Raw genomic sequence first — 14,245 nt, forward strand, 5'->3', positions numbered from 1 at the left:
GTCCCGTTCTGGGCACCACATTTTAAGAAGGATATTGACAAGCTGGAATATGTGCAGAGGAGGGTGACCAAGAAGATAATCTGGAAATCAAGCCTTATGAGGAACATTTGAAGGAATTGGGTATGTTTAGCTTGGAGAAGAGAAACCAGAGAAACCTCAGCCCTTTGGCTAATATCAAGTGTATATAACACCTGGAGAAGAGGAGATGTGATAGCCATCTACAAATTTCTAAAGGGCTGTCATTTGGAAGATGGAGCAAGATTGTTTTCTCCTGCTCCAGAGGGTAGGACCTGAACCAATGGATTCAAAGTTACGAGAAAGAAGATTCTGGGTAAAGATCATGTAAGAGCTGTTTGACAGTGGAATTGACTCCCTTGGAAGGTGGTGATCTTCTTGGAGGTTTTAAAGCACAGGATGGATGGCCATCTGTCATGGATGCTTTAGTTATGATTCCTGTATTCCAAATGCTTTATCATCTTGGTCACCCTCTTCTTCACATGTTCCAGCTTGTCAATACCTTTCTTAAATTGTGGCACCCAGAACTGGACACGGTACACCAGGTGTGGACCATTGCTCTTCTTGATCTGAACACTGTACTTCAGCACTTGTGTGCATTTTTACCAGTTGAAACTACTTATATCATAGATGGCAACTGCTAAACCTAGAGCTTCATGAATTTACAAACTGGATGAATGCATTGCAAAACACCTCATGCAAACTCAGATAAGCACTAAGCAGCTGAGTTAATTCAACTCTTTTCATTATCTCCAAGGTTGTTTTGCTTTATCATTTGCCTTTGATACAAGTTTCTGGTTTTAATAATCTACTTTCCTCTAGATTGTGGTGATTAAAAAGGGTGGTGGTGGGGAATCTCAAAATATTCACAGCCTGCTTATTTCAGAGTTCACATATACTGTAAAACATTCCAAGCCAGTACGTTTTGCAGGCATGACCAAACACGTCAACAGCACTCAGTCTCATTGCCAGAGCCAAAGTTAGATTAATTCATTAAGGTTCACTTAAGATATAAAACCCCATTTTTTAAACAAAAGGCATTTCATATTTGTATCAACTCTTTGAAAACATTTGGCCGTCATTATCTGAAGGTTTTTGAAAAGAAGCCATACATTTCAACATTGACAGAAGAGATTATGATAATCTCTTGCTTATTGACATCCAAAAATGATACACAGCTGGTTCCCTGACCCCGCCATCTTGTCGCAACTATACTCATGGTTAAGAGCAAATCTGCACACGTGCTCCTCTGTCAAGGTCTGGGACATCAGATGGCGGCATCTTCAATGCGCAAAGCAGCAATCATGGTTTAAAGCATTACTGGAAGGACTCACATTTATCACTTCAGATCATCTCAAAGCAATTATTGCCAACTAGCAATTCTAAGAAACCCACAAAAACCAGTGCGGTTCTGAAATAAGTGGTTAAAATTGGTGCAGTTTTGAAAGGTTCAGTCTGCCATGTTGATTCAAAATGGTGTCCAGTTATATCCAAACACAAACAAAAACCTGCTCCTTGATCACAGGAACCACAAAATTTGGTTACAGTATCTCAAGAGGTATCCAAATGCATAGCAAACACCTTTCTAAAATATATACTAGAAGAAAGCTACTATGTTCAACTCCATGATAACTAGCAGGAGAAAAATGTGATGTAACACTGCACCATCATTCTTCTCTCTCTCTCTCTCTCTCTCTCTCTCTCTCTCTCTCACACACACACACACACACACACAAAACATATAACTTTTGCATTTGCTACAATTTATAGAGATGCTACACGTTGATACGCATTATGCCTTGCTCCTTTGAGGACCACTGAATAGCTATAAGCCTTCTAACACCTTCTCTCTGTTTATATTTTCAGATAAAACATCCAAAGTTCAGCAATGGAACAATGGCTCAATCAAAAAAAAAATTTATTCCACCCATCCTCAACTCAAGATAGTATACATAGCTCTTCCACTTTTCCACATTCATTCATTCCTTTCCCATCAAGGTTAGATTACTGCAATGTATTATATGTAGAGCTGAAGACGGTTTGGAAACTTCAGCTAGTGCAGAATTCAGTGGCCAGGGTGCTCACCGGAACAAGACAGTTTGAGCATATTACGCCGATCCTGGTCCGACTGCACTGGCTTCCAGTTAGTTTCTGGGCCCAATTCAAAGTGCTGGTTTTGGCCTATAAAGCCTTAAACGGCTCAGGACCACAACACCTCAACCGCCTACCTGGACCCTGAAGCTCATCTTCTGAGGCCCTTCTTCATGTGCCTCCTCAAGAGGTCCAACATGAGAACGGGCCTTCTCTGTAGTAGCTCCCCGTCTGTGGAATGCTCTCCCCAGGGAAGTTCGCTTGATGCCTTCATTATACACCTTTTGGCACTAGGCAAAAACATTGCTTTTTAACCAGGCCTTTGGTTGATTTGATTGACATTCTATGCTCTTTTAAAATGTGTTTTTTTTGGGGGGGGGCTTATTGTTTTCATGTTGATTATATATATTGCAGTTGTATATTTTGATTTTGTTCTGTGAACTGCCCTAAGACCTTTGGGTATAGAACAGTACAGTGGTACCTCAGGTTACATACACTTCAGGTTACATACGCTTCAGGTTACAGACTCCGCTAACCCAGAAATAGTACTTCAGGTTAAGAACTTTGCTTCAGGATAAGAACAGAAATCATGCTCCAGCAGCACAGCGGCAGCAGGAGGACCCATTAGCTAAAGTGGTGCTTCAGGTTAAGAACAGTTTCAGGTTAAGAACGGACCTCCGGAACGAATTAAGTACTTAACCCAAGGTACCACTGTATACAATTTCAATGAAATAAATTAAATTTAATAAATCAATCCTGTGAGATACATTAAGCTAAGGAGCTGTGACCAACCTGAAGTCATCCCGTGAGCTCCATGGCCAAGTGGGGATTTGAATGCTGGTTTCTGAGGCCCTAGTCCAACACACTAACCACAACACCATGCTGGGACTCAACATCACAGCCATATTCTTTACCAAGCTGTAATAATAAACATTCATTCATCACAGCCATATTGTGAAATAGGTTAGACTGTGAGAGAAAAGGTGCCACTGACTCAAAAGTACAGTAGAGTTTCAAAGATTTGAACCCACATTTCACTGCTCCCAGTGACACTATAGCACACAGATCATCCTTCAGCTGTTCTGCTTGAAGTGTTACCAAACTTGATATTGAAACCCGTTTCTCCCTCATACGTAAGACTTCCTGCAACAGTTTCCAAGTTTCTATTCTGCATGCAGAGAGCACATGATTGGACCTTACTGGTAAATGGCTGAGTTAGCATCCTTCTACGTTTCATGGTTCAATATGCACCGGTTCTTTGTTACTTATTTGCTTATTACTTATGAGATTTCTAGCCCTTCTTTCCCAGGGTAGCAAACACATCAGTGCTAAAACAATACAACAAACAGTATCTAAATCCAATTCCAATTCAGATACAGGCTGAGATGAGGATCTCCACTTAAAGGTACTGTTGAAAGAGGAAGATCCTCAGTAAGAATCTATCCTAGGGATGCTTTCTCTGTCTTAGGGTGTTTAATTTCAAAAGAACCTTAGTGGTTGTGGTGCTTTGGTGCCATGCATCCAGAAAAGCTATTCAAAATTAAGTTGGGTTACGGGTTTTCAGTACTAGGAAGAGTTTAAGGAAAACCTCTTGGCCTAACATGGCTTTTCTTCCAAAATTTTAGCTAATTATCTCACTTGCAAAAAGCATTCCTCGGGGAGGGAGAAAGAATGACGCTATTTTTGCTTTGGCGGAAGCTTCAGTTTTGCATCACCTGAGGACAGGTTAACTTGCTTTGCTGGGAACAAGAAAAGCTGCTATGCTGGGTTATAATAGGTGCGGCTTTGAAATGATGTCACAGGAGTTCTAACTCTGTGGCTACAGGCAAAGGAAATCCAATGTTCATCCCACAGAAAAGCTATGCTAATGGCAGAATTAACTCCTGATGGGTGTGTCTAGAAATGATGACTGTTACCATAGTCACTACTGTTGTGGTATATGGTAGAACACCTGAGTATCCCACACAACAGGGCTTAAAAAAAAAAAAAGTTCCTGCCCAGAAGGCTCTGTTTTCCTCTATGCTAATCTGCCAGAAACTTGAAAGCCTCATTATTCCCTCATTCACTCGCCACAGCAGAGAGTGCCATCAGCTGCTCTGGAGCTCCAGTTGACATAATCATTCCTGCTCTGAGAAGAAGAAGAAAAGTCCCACAGCTCTGCTCCTTCACGGAAGAAGAGCCTGTCCAGCATCCTCTTCTCATAGTTGCCAACCCCATGCCAATGGGAAGCCCAAAGCAGGACCAGCGGCGTAGCGTGAGTTGTCAGCACCCGGGGCAAGGCAAGTAATTTGCGCCCCCTAACCCGGGGCAAGGCAAGTAATTTGCGCCCCCCCAACCCCTAACCTGCCGATCTGAGTCGAGTTGCTGCTGGCGCTGCCGCCCAAACCACGCCGCTTGCCCGGAGGAGGAGGGGGGCAGAGAGGCGAGGAAAATGCAACATGGCCCAGCAGCTGCAGCAGCAGCAGCGGAGGCGGGGCTGTGAGGAGGGGCTGCCTGGCACGTCCTCCGCGGCCCTGACGCGCGGGGCTGAGAGCCGCTGCCTGCCGGACGCCTTCAGCCCGGGCGCGCGCACAGCTCGTCGGTTCCACGAGACATGGGGCTCTGCTACAGCCTGCGCCCGAGGCTCTTCGGCGACTCCGGAGGCAGCGAGCGCGCCCCCCCAGATGTTGCGCCCGGTGCGGCCGGCCCCCCTGGCACCCCCCACGCTACGCCACTGAGCAGGACCAGAGGAACTGTACTCTCTCAGTGAAATAATGTGTCCCATTTCTACTATATCACTAGTTTTACGGTTACACCTTTTTAAACAAGTTGCTATGCTTCAATTCAAGAGTGTGTGGCCAATATGCACTGGTCTACATTGGTAGCAATGTCTATCCTATACTGTACAGTACTGACAAGATAGTTGTGTGGTCCACCTTATCCCTTCCATACAAAGATTGCATTTAAGGTTATTGGGATTTGTTGGAAACTTGCACTAGAATACCACACTGTTGGCTTCCAGTGTTCAAGCCTTACCATCTCAATCTTTGATGTTGGGAAGTGCCAATGTGAGGCATGTGTACATCGGACAAAATGCGATGTCTTGGCACCCAACTTTCAAGGGCTGAGATCCAGCGCTGAGGGCCTTCTGGCGGTTCCCTCACAACGAGAAGTGAGGTTACAGGGAACCAGACAGAGGGCCTTCTCGGTAGTGGCGCCCGCCCTGTGGAACGCCCTCCCATCATTTGTTAAGGAAATAAGCAGCTATCCTATTTTTAAAAGACATCTGAAGATAGCCCTGTTTAGGGAAGTTTTTAATATTTAATGCTGTATTGTTTTTAACACTTGACTGGGAGCCACCCAGAGTGGCTGGGGAAACTCAGCCAGATGGGCGGGGTATAAATAATAATAATAATAATAATAATAATAATAATAATAAATTTTATTTATATCCCGCCCTACCCAGCCGAAGCCGGGCTCAGGGCGGCTAACAACACTAAAATAGTGCAACATTCTAAAAACATTATAAAAATTAATTAAAATCAAAATTGATGGCAACCATACTAAAGTTCTGTAGGATTGCCAGAGGAGGGAGTCAGGCTGCGCCCTGACCAAAGGCCTGGTGGAATAGCTCTGTCTTGCAGGCCCTGCGGAAAGATGTCAAGTCCTGCAGGGCCCTTGTCTCTTGTGACAGAGTGTTCCCCCAGGTTGGAGCCGCAGCCGAAAAAGCCCTGGCTCTAGTTGAGGCCAGCCTAACCTCTCTGTGGCCTGGGACCTTCAAGATGTTTTTATTTGAAGACCGTAAGTTCCTCTGTGGGGCATACCAGGAGAGGCGGTCCCGCAGGTACGAGGGTCCTAGGCCGTATGGGGCTTTGAAGGTTAAAATCAGCACCTTAAACCTGATCCTGTACTCCACTGGGAGCCAGTGCAGCTGGTATAGCACCGGATGAATGTGATCTCGCAGCGAAGACCCCGTAAGGAGTCTCGCCGCGGCATTCTGCACCCGCTGGAGTTTCTGGGTCAGTCTCAAGGGCAGCCCCACGTAGAGCGAGTTACAATAATCCAGTCTGGAGGTGACCATCGCGTGGATCACAGTGGCTAGGTCAGGGTGAGAGAGGTAAGGAGCCAACTGCTTAGCTTGGCGGAGATGAAAAAATGCCGCCTTTGTTATAGCTGCAATCTGTGCTTCCATGGAGAGGGAGGTATCGAAGATTACACCCAAACTCTTAATGGACGGTGCTGGCACTAACTGCACCCCCACAAGAGATGGGAGTTGCCCCCTCAATCCCATATCGTCCCATCCCAGCCAGAGGACCTCTGTCTTCGAAGGATTTAACTTCAACCGGCTCCCACGTAACCATCCAGCCACAGCTTCCAAACATCTGGTCAGTGTGTCTGGGGCCGAGTCAGGATGGCCATCCATCAACAGATAGAGTTGGGTGTCATCAGCATACTGATGGCAGCCCAGCCCAAAACTCCGGACAAGCTGGGCGAGGGGGCGCATAAAGATGTTAAAAAGCATCAGGGAGAGTATCGCACCCTGGGGCACTCCACACACCAAGGAGTGGCGCGATGACAATTCTCCCCCAAGCGCCACCCTCTGTCCCTGACCAGAGAGAAACGAGTGCAGCCATTGAAGGACTGTGCCCTGGATCTCCACGTTGGCAAGGCGGTGGTCCAGGAGTTCGTGATCGACCATGTCGAAGGCTGCTGACAGGTCTAGAAGAATCAGCAGCCCCGACCCGCCTCGATCTAGCTGCCTGCAGAGATCATCTGTTAGGGCGACCAGAGCAGTCTCGGTCCCATGACCAGCGCGGAAGCCGGACTGGAATGGATCCAGAGCCGATGTTTCATCCAGAAACCTACCAAGCTGTTCAGCAACCGCTCTCTCAATCACCTTACCCAGGAATCGAAGATTCGAAACCGGGCGGTAATTGGATCTAAGGGATCTAATGATGTTTTCTTTAAGAGCGGGCGCACCACTGCCTCCTTTAGTTCCCCTGGGAATGTCCCAGTGCCAAGGGACAAATTGATGATATCCCCCAGGGGGGCCCGCACCTCGTCTGGACACGCTCTCATCAGCCAAGACGGGCACGGGTCGAGAGGAAAAGTGGTGGGCTTTCCAGCTCGGAGGAGTCTGTCCACATCGGCTGGGGATATCCGGTCAAAGTGGTCCAATACTGGACCCGAGGACAGTCGAGGGGCCTCCAGTTCCTTTATTGTATCCAAATTGGCAGGGAGGTCATGGCGGAGCAACAGGACCTTCTCCGCAAAAAAGCTCGCAAATGCCTCACAGCTGTGTGTCAAATTGTTATTTAAATTTGGCTGTCCTTCAAGGGACGTTAAAGACCAAATTATACTAAATAATTGCGCCGGGCGAGAGCTAGCGGATGCAATGGAGGCCAAGAAGTAGGACTTCTTAGCGGCCTTCACTGCCATCTCGTAGGTTTTCATAAAAACCCTATAAGATGTTCTTGAAGCTCCGTCACGGGCACCCCGCCATACTCGCTCTAGCTGTCTGAGGTCCCGCTTCATTTTCCGCAGCTCCTCGGTAAACCAGGGAGCCCGGTTTCTGTGGGGTCACAGAGGGTGCTTAGGTGTGATCTCGTTGATGCCTGCCAGGAGCTGGGTATTCCAGCCCTCAACAAGCTCAGTCAATGAGTCGCCAGGGGGAGAAAGGTCCCGCAAGGCTTGACGGAATCTATCAGGGTCCATCAGCCTCTGCGGGCGAGCCCAAATCGGCTCGCCACCTAAGCAGGGTGGGGGTGGAACGTCAATCCTGGCTTTCAGAGCGTAGTGATCAGACCATGGCACCTTCATCGGAGGAGACATGATCACATCTATACCGGCGCCAAAGGTCAAATCCAGCGTGTGGCCTGCTTGATGTGTGGGGCCCGAAACAAACTGGGAGAGCCCTAGTGTCGCCATGGAAGACACCAGGTCCAGAGCCTGTGAGGAGGGAGTGGCATCAGCATGGATGTTGAAGTCCCCCAATACCAATAGGTTAGGGAACTCCAAGGCCCAGCAGGCCACCGCCTCCAGCAGGCCTGACAGGGTGGCTGCTGGTGCGCTAGGTGGCCGGTACACCAGTCAGACAGCCAAGCTCACCTCGGAGCCCCACACTAGGCCAACACATTCAATGCCGGGGATCGATGGTGATGGTAGAGCCCTGAAAGAACAATCTTCCCGGATTAATAATGCCACTCCCCCCCCCGGCCCACAGTCTGCGACTGGTGGAGGACGGAGAAACCCGGGGGCGCCATATCTCGTAAGGTGACAGTTTCCTCTTCGCGCACCCAGGTCTCCATCACACAAGCCAGGTCGACCCCCTGCGAGGTGAAGAAATCTCGCAGGGTGGCGGTTTTGTTGCCTATAGACCTGGCATTGCACAACACCAGTGACGGAGGTGAGTAATCCTTGCTCACCCTACCCTCGTCTCTCGGGATGGGGCACAGATTGGAAGGGGTACGAGCATATCCGTATCTCGATCCCCTTCGCCTATGACATCTGCCCCCTCCACCATACCTCCCTCGCCCCTCCACGGTAGGAATCCCAAGCCTCATACTCGCCTCCATTTACAAAATATAAAAGCAAAACAAAGAAACAAAAAACAATTACACCAAAACAAAACCAATCCCCACCCCACTCAACAACCATCCCACCCCAACCCAAAATAAAACAAAACAAAATAAAAATACATGAATAAAAACCACCGCTTATGGTGGTACAACAAAGTAAAAAGTAAAAACACTTTTAAAACACTTTAAAATATATAAAAATATATAATATATATTTTTATAAAAATATATAAAAACATTTTTAACATTTGCTGCAGCAGCACCAGTGTCCTTAAAGTTGTGGCGGTGGTGAATTATTATTATTATTATTATTATTATTATTATTATTATTATTATTGAAAGATCAGAAAGTACAACTGGCATAGAATGCTGCTGCCTGGCCTGTGGTGACTAGCTGGCAGCCAGAGCATACTGTCAATGGTAACCAATGTGATACCCCCAGATGTTGCTCATCTGCCCCAACCAACAAAATCAACAGTAAAGGATGATGGGAGTTGTAGTTCCACAACAGCTGGAGAGCAGCATGTTGGCTACCTCTGCCTTTTTACCTCAGAGCTGTGTAGGGATAAACTACCACCAGGATTTCTGGTAAGATCAAGAGAAGCAGACCTTAAAAACAAAGGCCTTCTCTGTTTGGAGAGGGTTGTCTTTGAGGACTGCTAAACCTCCCTGTAATACTCAGATGAAGGACAGTATAGTATTTTATTAAATAAATAAATGATAGCTAAATAAATAAGGCCCCCTGCTGGGATGTGGGCCTAGTAGAAGCCTAAGCTTTTGACACTTGTGATGTATATATTTAGGATCTACCTTATTTCCGAAATCACAAGTTCTTTTAAACTGTTTTTAATAATGTGTTTTAATTGTCATATAACCCACCCTAGGCCCTTGAGGTGAAGAGTGAACAATGACTTGTGACGATGATGAAAATGAATTCCCAGCACTGGAGCTTATCCCATCCTGATACAGGACCTCCCTGCTACTTAAGTCCCAACGGTAACAGACCAAAATAACGGTAACAGACCAAACGGTAACAGACCAAAATAAGGACAAGAAAAGCTGTAAAGCATCTCTGGCTAGGTTTATTGTAGCCTCTGCAGCAGCAGCATCCAGTAGGGCAGGGACAGCCAATGTGGTGCTCTCTAGATGTTGCAGGACTCCAAACCCCATCAAGTCCAGGCACATGGTCAATGGTCAGGAATGATGGGAATTATAGTCCAACAAAACCTAGGAAGTGAATTTTAATTGTGCCAAACATAATGTAAACACAGCTCCCCACAAAAGGCAGAACTGAACAAATGCTGGACGTTTGCAGTATCTGGAGAAACCACCAATGAGAAGTCTGAAAGCTTGTGTGCACACACCTGAAGCTTTAATTGTTCCATCTGCCTTAGTGTGTTTTGTAACGCCATACACATGAACTCCCCAAGAGCCTTGGGGAGTAGAAAATAGCTATATCACTATCTGTGGCTAGATGTGTGCCAAGATAATGTCCTCTGGACCACAAAGAAATTGATTAAAATTGTTTTTAACAAACTTGGGAGAAATGCAAATATTTCTTCTACTCAAAGCTGGCACAATTTTACATCAGTTTCTATCTTGAGAAAAGGGGGCCTTTAAAAACCAAGCAAAACACAAGCCTGCAGTATGCCAAGGGAATAAACTGGAAAGTCACCCCCAAGAGACATAACTCCTGCAGCTCCCTCCATCCCAATTAAAATGGGAGGGGAAAGTCTATAGTTGAAAACTTTATATTCTATCTTCTCATCTCTCACGACCTTCTTGGCCTAGAACAAGCCGCCCATTTGGCAGACCAGTAGAACTGTTTTTATGACCAGCAAGCTTTTCCAAGTGTTGGTCTTGGCCACAAATGTAAACTTCTCAGAGATTTCAAGTACACTGAGATGTGCATCTAAGTTTAGAAATAGGAGCAGCTTTTTAAAGAGTGGCCTAATTTGCCTCACTTGCCTCTTCTTCCCCTTTCCTTTTAGAGAATTCAGTTAAGACATTAAAATTCTTGCTTTGACACTGGGTACTGACCCAGTCAAAATGTCGATCAGTGATGGGGGACATAGCCTAACAATATCTGGAGGGAATATGACTTTACCACCCTTGACTATTGGTCCTGCTGGCTGGAGTTGATGGGAGTTCAGCAGCACTGGAAGGCCACAGGTTCCCCATTTTTGCTTCAGGAAAATCATGCCTTTGCCTCCTGACAGCTCTGCCTCAGTTTTTACCTTGTGAATGCAGCTCCAATGGAGGGAGTTTCCAGATTTTTCTCCTGGAGGAGGATGCAATATGCATTCCTTTCCAAATTTCCCATTTTTGCCACTACTGTATCACATCTCCCTGTCTGGGCAACTCCTTGGTAGCACCTCCAAACTAACCAGACCTAGATCACTAGAGAAAAGCCTTACATTTTGCTCTGAAGACTCAGGAATCTGGGTGCCTTTACCTTATTCACTAGCAGGTTGCTGTCAGACTTATATTTACACCTCATGCTTGAATATACCTGTCCCATCCAACCTTTAGAGGAATTCATGGTGTTTCAATTCCAGTTGGCATTTAAAGATCTCACTCTGTTTGACCCAATTTATTTATTTTTAACCTGTAATAGTTTTATTTGTATTGTTTTTATGTGGTTACATTGAGAGATATCTTGTGGCAGTCTATAAGTTTGGAATAATCAAACTCTAAAATGGACTCATGCACACCCCTCCACTTTGGGAAGGGCCATAGCTCATGGCAGAGCATCCTTGCTGCATGCTGAAAGTTTTGGGTTCAATCCCTAGCATCACTAGGTGGGGCTGGGAGGAAAAACCTGCCTGAAACCCTGGAGAGCCACTGCCAGTCAGCGTAGATAATATTGAGCTAGATGAAGCAATGGTCTGAGTCAGTGTAAGGCATCTTCCCATGTTCCAATATGACACTGGTTTAAAGCATCAGAAGCTTTCAGGTCCGTAGGCATAGTCAGCACATTCCTCTCCAGTTCAAAATACTTAAGCTAATTTTCAAACTTAGGGAGATTATGGGCTGCACCTGATGTAACAGGGTATCATAGTTGTCTGCTACGTGCACAGCCTCCTCTCTCACAGCTGTTAGGAACAGAAATGGAAAACCCTCAGGCCCAGAGATGGGGCAAATGCAACTCTCTCCCCACATCACACACACCCTTAGGGTTCACATTATTCTTGGCCACTTTCGCCTGGCTGGAACGTGTTCTTGAACTGTGATAATGTTTCTTGCACACCTGGAAAGAGGATGGAGATACATGTGCGCACATTAGCAAAAGCCTCATTTTTGTCTATGGTGCCATCCACCACTTGTGTGCAACCCCTAGACAATTGTCCCCACAAGGAAATGAAAAAGGTTGCCCACTCAGAGACTAGAACTCAGAGACTAGAAACCTTCACTTATTAACCAAGTTCAGCACCCCATCACTTCAAAACCCTTTAAAAGGGAGACCTCAATCTCCTTATCACTGCTATTAAAGGAGAAGAAGGGATGTGAAAGCTGCCCAAGGTAAACGTGAACATAGCAAGAAACAACATAAGCTTCTCCCTTTATGTTCATATAACACCCTCCCATTTCAGCATCCCAGTTTTACCCTTCTCCAACAGCTGTTGCACTGCAAGGAGAATTTCACATGGCCAATGCATTATTTCCTGCCTTGGTCCTCTCCATGCATTCCTTCCCCCTTCCACAGGCCTGGAAAAAGGCCCCCTTACATCCATATTCTGCCAGCATAGGAGCTACCTCGTTACTGGGTTCTACTTTATGAGATCAGAATCATATGAAGAAGAGCCTCAGAGGCTATTCCTTATCCAACTGGTGCTTCTCCATCTCAGATGGGTGACTGGAGAGACCATATATTATTTAATGTAAAAAGACATTTATAGCAGCCTTTGCTAACCTGGTGCCCTCCAGATGTTTTGGACTAGACAGGGGTTGGGAATCTTCAGCCCATGGGCCAAACTTGACCTGTGAGGCTTCCCCAGCCGGCCCACCAGGCTGTTTGGCCAGACCACACCTAACATCATATAGAACTTCAGATGTGAGGCAGGTACAGGCAAAGCTTGACTGATAAATAGTGCCAGCAAAGCCCTTGTGCAGTGCTTCCCAAGTGCCCAAGATCAAGCTGATAGTTGGGCGTTTGGGAAGCACCACCAAAACACTTTGAAAGCCCTGTGCTTAGTGTTTGGGGAGTGTTGCACACGGTGACTGCAAAACTCTTATTTCTTTATTAAATTTACATCCCACTATTCCTCCCAAAGGAGCTCAGGATTGAGTAGTGAGAAGTGCCAAGCATAGGAATTGCAAAGCTCCTTGCCCAATGATTGCCCAACAAATAGCTTGTTGTTGGACATTTTTGAAAACACTGCACAAATTGCTGCATTTTGCCAGGTGCCAGTTACCTGACACCATGATAGCACCAGGTTACTATCCCACCATGTCCCTCTCACCTATCAGCCCATATTGGGAGTGAGTGAGTGGAGGATCTGGCCCAGTAGGCCACCCTGGACTACAAGCCCTAAAGAAACTCAGCCAACGTGGCTTTGCTGGTTGGGGCCGGCGGAAATTGCTATGATACAAAACATCTGGAGCATCAGGTTGATGAAGGCCGCATTAAAATGCGTCATCATGAAATGGAACAAAAGATAAAAAGGTATCCAATTAAGTCCCAGGCCTTTTCAAAGGTCAAATTGAGTGGGTGCTTGCAAAAGCCTTGGTTGCCAAGCAGGGGAAAGCTTTTAAAGGTTATCTGTACTGAAAGTGAATCAAGAGCATTAGAAGGGACTAAATTGAGTGGTGTTTTGAGGGTCACTCCAAAGCAGAACATCTGTTGGTCCTTGAAGAAAGAGAAAAACAGGAGAGGTGGCTGCATGCTATTGGCCAGAAACTGTTACCAGCAGGAGAGACCACGTCCTCGCTATTCAAAGCATCATCACACCACTTTAAAAGGTCATGGCTCCTCCAAAAGATTTCTGGGAGCTGTGGTTTGTTAAGGGTGCTGAAATTTGTTAGGTGACTCTCCTATCCCCCTCACAGAACTACAGTTCTCAGAGTAGTTTAATAACTACTCTTCACATGGAACCCTAGGAACTGTAGCACCGTGAGAGGGAATTGGAGTCCTTAACAAACTGCAGCTCCCAATATTCATTGAGGGAAGTGATATCAAAGTGCTTTTAAAATATATGGTGCAATTGCAACCAGAGAGAGTAAGGCTGTGCATATGCACACATTTAAAGCACATGACTTCCCCCAAAGAATGTTGGAAACTCTAGTTTGTTAAGAGTGCTAGTAATTGTAGCTTTGTGAAGGGTAAACTACAGTTCCCAGAATTCTTTGGGAGAAGACATGTGCCTTAAATATATGGTGGGTTCACAGTCCAAGCTTAAGAGAGAAGACTCAAGAAAATAAGAGGAAGAGTTGTAGACGGAAAAGGAAAGAGTTGAAAAGAGCAGCTGGTCTAGAAGGTTCCAGAAGACCTCACTCTGTAAATTAACTCTGTTCTTCAACTATTGGCTGGGCTGGAAAGTGAGAGAAATAAACCCCCTTTTTAAATTCAGGATTGTAGACGT

The 14,245-nt window shown here is 46.0% G+C and overlaps 1 protein-coding gene across 1 annotated transcript in view; it reads right to left on the bottom strand.

The window, feature by feature from the left end:
* Nucleotides 1-14,245, bottom strand: part of COL4A5 (collagen type IV alpha 5 chain) — a 134,009-nt gene that overhangs the window by 111,771 nt on the left and 7,993 nt on the right. The gene's annotated exons all lie outside the window — the stretch shown is intronic.

Source organism: Podarcis pityusensis, assembly GCF_964106645.2.
Source record: "Podarcis pityusensis genome assembly, chromosome: Z".
Classification (NCBI taxonomy): domain Eukaryota; kingdom Metazoa; phylum Chordata; class Lepidosauria; order Squamata; family Lacertidae; genus Podarcis; species Podarcis pityusensis.